We start from the raw sequence: 8,627 nt of genomic DNA on the forward strand, positions 1-8,627 counted from the left end.
AGTAATTATAATCTGTTATGACTTTATCCAATGCATATCAATTTTAATATCCTATATTATTAATTTTGACTAAGATAAAAAATTTACTTAAAGTTGAAAATTAGGATATTTAGTGGTGGTGAAGATGGGAATTTCTTCTTAATAATAATAGGTTTGAAATACTTGTAATCTATAATGATTTTTTTTTTATCCAATACACATCAATTTTAATAGTCTATATTATAAATTTAGATGAACATAGAAAACTTACTTAAATTTGAAAATTAGGAGGTTAAGTGGTGGTAGAGATGAGAAAAGTGGAGTAGCTGGTTATGGTCTGGTGAAGATCTGTTGTAGATAGGGAAAAAAGAAATTGAGAATTGAGAATTTTTTATCACGGACAAATCTTAGCATGTTGTACATGATAGTGAATGACAACACGCATAGTTGCACGTTGTAGATATCTCTAATATTAGAATGTTAGAAGTCAAGTTTGGTGTCTCAAAACTTCACCAAAAATAATTAAACTATAAAGCCACTCAAACAAAGAAATTTAACTCACGTGATTTACTATTAGGAATATTAATAAATGATAGAAATATCCAAATAAAAAACGAAACCAGAAAGCAAAGTAAATAAAAAATAAACTAAAAAGAAAAAAATGGAAACACAAACGTGAAGGAACCTACGTTGCAGACTTAGCGGTTTCGGTTCAGTTGATTGTTGCATAGCACTCAAATAACTGCATAAGAAATTAAAAACCTTTGATGTCATTGGAGAGAAGAAGGTACAAACAAGATGGATGATGATCTTATTCATTGACGACAGCTGGAGATGCGTGCATGATGTCGTCAGTTTCAAGGAATTTCAAGGCGCGTGCAGAAAGACTAGTACCTAGTATCCATAATGCCATTTTTTTAAAGAAAAACTAACGAAAAGTTAAAAAAAAAATTAGTTTTAATGAAAAATAACATATAAAGGTGTAGTGAATAGTATCAGGAAAAGGTAAAAATATGATTTTTCATTAAAAGTGAACAGTACCGGAAGTGTTTCATTAAAACTTTTTTTATTTTTTTATTTACCGCTTACATAAATATATGGTATAATTATACATAATTAAAAAAAATTAAGAAAGTGGAACACCAAAATTTTGCAAAATTTCAAATATCTTTAAAATTTGAAATTTTCACCTCTTTAATTTCCCACCACTCGCCACTCTTTATTCCTAATCAAAATCCTCTGGCATCAGGGATCCGATCCAAATTAAATGGAACCCTCAAGTGGGAGAAAAAGAGAGGCACAGGAGAGAAAATAGTGGGTTCCTCTTTCTTTATATTCTCCTTTTATTTTTTTCCCTTTCATCTCTACACTTTAGTTCTTTTCATGCCTGTTTTTTCCTAAGCCTCATGAGTTTTGGTAATGGCTCCTGTAAGAGCAAGAACAGTAGCTCCGCACCAGTTGGGAAGGCTATGTTGACTGGAGAAGCCGACCTCCAATCAGAGGTCGCCGTGGCAGCATGCTTGCCCCCTCCTTTTGTGCTGGGTGTGTGTCTCCTTTGTGCTGCAATCAGAGATCGCAATGGCGGCATGCATCGACCTAACAAATCATAAAACTAATTTTAAATAAAAAATTTACAATTTCTGTCCGTACGATGTACGATAAAAAGATATAATTAAGATTTTTATAATACTCATAAAAAAAATCCGACGAGAATCTTCTTTCTCAGTTTGTACTTAAAGGAAAGCTCACCTATTGAGGTACTCAAGTGGCTATAATTTCATGTAACATTTAGATAATTCTTTTTTTGTTATTCGTTCATCGTGTAATTAGTTTTTGTTAGTTACTGTTTACATTCAATTTTAAATAAAAAAATTTACAATAATTTCTAACTGTATAATGTACATAAACGAATATGATTTGAAAATCATCGAGATTCTCACAAAATACAAAGTTAGGTCTACGTCTTAATCTCATTAATTTTTTGTGGAAAAGAAAATTCAAACGACGATACTCATTCACAAATTGAAACTTGTGGATTAACTTCAAGTACAAACAAGGAAAGGATACGAGGTTAGATTAAGGTTAGGTCTACATCCTAATCTTATTAATTTTTGACAAATTATGACATTAATTAATCCACCCAGATGATAACACATGTTTGTGAAATAATAGCATACACAGACGTACGGGGTTGGTAAGTGTACGTCAACACATGGCATGGGAATGAATCTTATTACACGCCCATTGCAAATTGAGTTCGAAAAGACATTAAATATTATAAAACTATGGAAGCAGTTTTTTAGTTTGGATTGCACAATACGTGAGTTCCACGTGTAGTTATGTATATGATGATAGGATAATTGTTAGAAAGATTAAAATTTTAAATTAAATTTGATAAATCATAAGATATAGTATAATGCAGTAATTGTTATTAACGAACTTATTTTATATTAATAACATATTATTTGATGATAATGGCAGAGATGCGCAGTTTCCCTCATTTTACAATTTTTTTTTCATATTTTGTGTTTTACATATTTACTTGTAATCATAATCTTCTTAAATTAAAGTGAAGTGTGGAGGATCTTACCGTAATGTCATAGAATTTTGGTTAACAAAAAATCTTTTATTAGTTTTTCCCAATTATCATATTGATTTCTTTTTCAGTTTGTTTATTTGTAATTATTAGGGTAAAGTACAAAAAACTACCTCAACTATTGGGGTCATGACAGTTTCATACTTCATCTTTTAAAATTGACAATGTCATACCGCATCTTACGAATTTGTGACAATGTCATATCTCCGTCAATTTTTCTGTTAAGTGCTGACGTGTCAAGAGACTGGGACCACTTTCTATTAAAAAAATATTATTAAAAACTAAATTTTTTTTTAATATTTTTTAAATATTAAAATAATAAATAAATAAATAAACCTTAGTCGTCCCTTCCCTCCCCCTCTCTCTCTTCCCCATCTTCATCTTCTTCTGCTTAATCTTTAACACCAAAAAAAAAATTTGAAAACCCAACCCCACCTGCCCCCCAGCAGAAGGAGGAAGAACCGAAGAAGAAGAAGGAGGAGGAAGAAGAGGAGGAGGGAAAAAAATAATAAATAAATAAAAGTTTGAAAACCCAACCCCACCTGGCCCCCCCCCCCCCAAGAGAAGGAGGAAGAATCGAAGAATCGAAGAAGAAGGAGGAAGAAGAGGAGGAAAAAAAATAAAAAAATAAAAAAATTTGAAAACCCCCCCCAAAAGGAGGAGGAAGAACCGAAGAAGAAGAAGGAGGAAGAAGAGGAGGAGGAAAAAAAAAAAGGAAACTGCAACCCAGAAAAAAAAAAAAAAAAAAAAAAAAAAAAAAGCCCAGAAGAAGGAAGAAGAAGAAGAAGGAGAGGGGAAAGGGTATGCCACACCCCTAGGAAATTTTTTTGTTTTGTTTTTTTATTCTTAATTTTTTTAATATTTAATTATTAAAAATATATTTAATTATTTTTTAATCCAGTTGGATTAGTGAGTGGTCTCTGTCTCTTGCCACGTCAGCACTTAATAGAAAAATTGACGGAGGTATGACATTGTCAATTTTAAAAGATGAGGTATGAAACTGTCGTGATCCCAATAGTTGAGGTAGTTTTTTGTACATTACCCTAATTATTATATTGTAGTAAATGTGTAAATTTGGTGATTATAATGCATGATATTAGATCCCAGTGTATCGTGGAAACAATCTATGGTTATATTGCATTGGATAACGTGAATTGCTCGTGGTAGAAACTGAAACATTTTACCATGTTTAGATTCTTAACCGGACAGTGTTTATGATGGATTACAATCTACTATGTTGTAGTGCTCCCTCGCATGGCTTAGTAAAGAAGACTTGCTTTTAATTTTTTTTTTAATAATTTAGTTTAAAATGACATTATTTTAGTCAAGTCATTTTATAAAATAGAACAGTCTTCTTCTTCGTTGTTCATTTGCAGAACCTACACAAATACCCGGCTTAATTAATAAAGACGACTTGCTTTTCCTCACTCTGGGTGATTATCTAGGGAAGAAAGGTTTCGGCGTTTCGCTTTTAGCTAATTAAGAGGGACAAGTTGTTTTAGCTGTGAGAGCGAATTAATTACGTGGGTTCAACAATACGATAAATTTTTTATTGTAACATGAACACAAGTGGTACATTATGTGTTTTAATAGAAGTGGTGGAAAATTTTATTTTTTAAATTATTAACATTTTAGCACATATATCTCATCATTTGTATGACATGTGATGTATCATCCCGTGTACCTGTCACATTGAAAAATCTCTCCAACAATACCAACATCTGAATGTACTTTTCCTCACTTTTGGGTTTGGCCGAGAGAGAGAGCAAACTTTTCTGGATTTAACATGGGCTAGTTACTGTAAGTGACGAGTGACAGATTGTAGGAGTGATGCATTGAGCTCGTTATAACGATGGAAAATGGGAAAGCGCGACGGCACATTGGATGCATATAATTTACTTAATAATTTGGAGACCATGGGTTTGGCAATAGCTGCATTAATTTCCATGTACTTTTCCTCATTTTAGACAATAGAAAGTCCTTTTAGATGAGTTACAACACTCTTTATCCTTGTGCAGAAACACATGCAAAAACCAGCTTTATTCTCAAGCCCATTCCATGCACTTTGCATATTGCTAGAATGGTATCAGAGCATAGGAATTAAATACTTTTGAGAAGAAAGTGTTAGAGAGGATTTGCATGAGCTAGATATATATGTTTGAAATTTGAAAGAGTATCTAATTCCTATGCTCTTATACGATTCTAGTAGTACGAAAAGTGTATGGAATAGACTTGAATATAAAGCTGATTTTTGCATGTGTTTTTGCAATGGCATATTAGGGTCCTACTGAGAAAGATATATACTTGAGTTGGTTTGATCGAAGACAAGGATAAGGAAGACGGTTAAGTAATATATGCATATAAAAAAAAAAGAACTTTAACGAAAAACTCATAGTACTGTTCACTTTAACGAAAAACCACATTTTTACACTAAAATTCAATCCTGATACTATTCACTTTACCCTTTATTTTGCCTTTATCGTTAAAACTCAAAGTTTTCAAGTCTTTTTCATTAGTTTTCCTTAAAAAAATGAGTTTGATTGACATCTTGTAGTGAAATGGGTTTAGAAAGGAATTATTTGGAGACCAAAGGAAGCTGAAATGTGACTACAATGGTGTGCACTAGGCGCTGGGCTAATTTTTTCCATCGACCACTGGTCTAGAGCATGATAGAAAAATCCCAAATCCAAAACAAAAATTAAATAGAATCAAAATAAATTAAAACGGAATGAAAAAGTAAATTCCTATAAAAACAACTCATTTATTTATCTCTTTCCTTGGTAATTGATGACCACTGCCACACCATTCTAGTCACATTTCAACTTTCTTTGGCCTCCAAATAATTCCTGTGACCCCGTTTCGCTAAAAGAAGTCAATCAAACTCATACATATACATACATATATATATATATGTATGTATATTACTTAACTTTCCCCCCTTATCTTTCTCTTCGATCAAACCAACTCAATTTTATATCTTTCTCATCACTTAATATTACGGTTTAGTGGTGTTTCTCTTTATTTATAAATAAGAGGTCTTAGATTCGATTTTCACTAAAGACAAATTTGAACCACATTATTGATAGTCCATTGTGAGGCTAAACTCACCCTCCATTTAGTGCAAATAATATCGTTGATTCAAAACAAAAAAATTATAAATCTTTCTCAATAGGACCTTAATATGCCATTGCAAAAACACATGCAACAAAAACTAACTTTATATTCAAGCTTATTCCATACACTTTGCATACTACCTCCCATTACATATATATAAATCGAATGCACATTTAAAGAAAAATTGTGTGAAGATTACTTGTGATATAACTAGTAATATCTATTTTTGACTGGGGATAAGGGTTTTCAGCAAAGGTTGTGATCACCTGAAACACGATGTGTTGTAATTATGGGTCAGTCAAAAACCGCAAATAATACCATTAAAGGATTAGTACCGTTTTATCAGAATAAGCAAGTTGGAGAATGAGAAGAGAAACAAGAACTCGAGCGATTAAAATCTTCAACATCATCTTGGACATGGAATAATTGTATATATCCAAGGTCTTGGGGCTCTGTAGGGGTAGAACTTCCAAGATGGTCACAGTTTTTTATTTCTTTTTTTGCTATACCTTGAAATAAAATAGTGTTTTATCCATTCCAATCAAATTTCTGCCTATTAATACAAATTCAATGCAGTATCATCATTTTCCATTTGTTTGTTCTTTTTGTTGCTTCAAAACCATAATTTGGGAATCACCATGGGGTGGTTCAGTGGTTGGGAGCAAGCTTCAAGCCTGTATTCCACAAGGCACATCTTTAATTTGATTCTTGGCACAGGTGAATCACACGATGGTGGCCAGATGGAGGTTGAAATGCCTCTATAAGTCTTTCCAATCCCCAAAAAGATGAGCTGCAATGGTGAACCCCCAACTGGTCTCCTTTTAAAATTTTAAAACAAAACCATAATTTGGGTGCTCAATAAATTATATATGTATATGTATATGTGTATATATGTATATGTGTGTGTGTGTGTGTATTCTGTTTTAAGAAGATATTAAGCTGTTTGTGATAAATTTACATACGAGTATAAAATGGGTATAAACAGAATCTCCCCAATCATGTCTCATAAAACCAAATACAAAGAAAAGCTTTAGAGCCACACCGGCCCAACACAACTGTGCCGTTAATCGACTTCAGAATTATTTACCAGAGGAATACGTTTTTGGGCGTGGGCAAGTGAAGGAAGGACTTCCGCTCGGATCTCTATCACTCACAATGGTATTAGGCGTACCATGTAACTTGAGCACACCTTTCACAAACACATCAGCAACAGTTTTAGCAATATAGTATATGGATGAGCTAGTAGGAGGAAATGTTCGTACTTAGTCAACCTGTCAATCACCACCAGTATAAATGATTTTGCACTTGCCAATGGGAGCCCCTCTCCCTACTCCACTTCGCTGTGCTCAGTGCCACTCCTTGGCAGTTGAGTCGCGTCACCCCTCTATGAAGTCCATTGAGATGTCGACCCAGGTATAGACAGTGGTTGTGGTGGGGAAATTGCTTTATAATGGGTTTACTCACAGACATCACAATATTGACAAATCTTGAGAAGCATGAGCTGCCAATCCAGGAATTACTAAACCAACTACCCAAAGCATCCTCATAATCAGCTTTCCTTGTATTCCGCAACCCCCTTTTTAACGGCAGTATGAAGCTCCTAATCAGCTCCCACAATGCATTTAGGCACTTCGGTATGAACCAGAACACATTGAAGTAGCCTTGTTGGGTTCCTCCTCCAAAACCCTACTAGTGAGCAAATTGTTGGTGATTCAGTGACCAATGATGCTTGTGTGTATATAAATCAAAGACTTCAGATTGTATACTATGTTCAATTTTTTCCAAACAATGAAGCTTCTTGTCGTTGTACAAATATAACTACAATATTCTACTCTGTAGTTTTCTCAATCAGCTCCCTTTGCGATTAAGTGAACGATCGAGTAGTTAATTTTCGAACACTCGTGCTCTTAATAATCTCTTGTAAGGAAAAATTCTTATCTTGGTAATTGAGAGCACAACTGAGAAGTTCATAGAGGAGTTCATTGAGGTTTACTGAATGGTGGTATTTAAAGAGTTCTGCTACTAGTAAGTGCATGAATTCAAATTCACATCGATCATCAGGTAAATGAAAATCACTCTTGTAGGATTTATATATTCCATAACATAGATCATATATAGAATAGATAAATCTATATATAGGATATAACATATAAAATAACAATTTTATTTGGTTCATCAAACTTTACCCACAAAAACCATGTTCGCTGGGAGAAGTTTTGCCGCGAAAGAAACTTTTTTGAGTAGTGTATCGTCTACCTGTTGACTTATTAGTAGCTAGCAGGTTGACGTAAATTAAATCAACTTTAGATTTTATTTTTATTTTATTTTTGTTATTATTATTTTTTTCTGGAGGTAGGGTTTTAGGAGCGGCATTTAGGAAGGGATCGATGCCAATCGAGTAACATTGACATAATCTTGAGTAGCTTGAGCTGCCAATCCGGGAAATAGTAAAACAACAACCCTAGCCACTATCATAAGCCAGCTTTCCTTGTATTCTGAACCCTTTATTAATGGGAGTACGAAACTCCTAGTCATCTCCCACAATGCATTTAAACTCATCCGTATTAAAAATAGAAAATGGAAGTAGTTCTTGTTGGGTGCCTCCTCGAACTCCAATCAGTGTGTAATCAATGTTAGTAGTCATATATAGCACGAAACTCGAAAGAAACGTACGTATGTACGTACTTTTTCATATATACATGTGTTCCTTTACTAACTTTGGCATACAATGATATGTATGCAACGTTCATATTTATTTTACATTATGATCGCTTAAAAAGGTAGGTCAATATTATTTAAACACATAAAATTTATATTCTTTAATATAGGTGTGTTCCACCTATAATGATATGGATATACATGTTGAGAATCAATGTCAAAATTAGGTATGGTTGAGTGGAAAAAATTAGGTGCAATTAATGGGTTTTGTGGGGTAGTA

Source organism: Pyrus communis, chromosome 15 (genome assembly GCF_041283825.1).
Source record: "Pyrus communis isolate YQ-2024b chromosome 15, ASM4128382v1, whole genome shotgun sequence".
Classification (NCBI taxonomy): Eukaryota; Viridiplantae; Streptophyta; class Magnoliopsida; order Rosales; family Rosaceae; genus Pyrus; species Pyrus communis.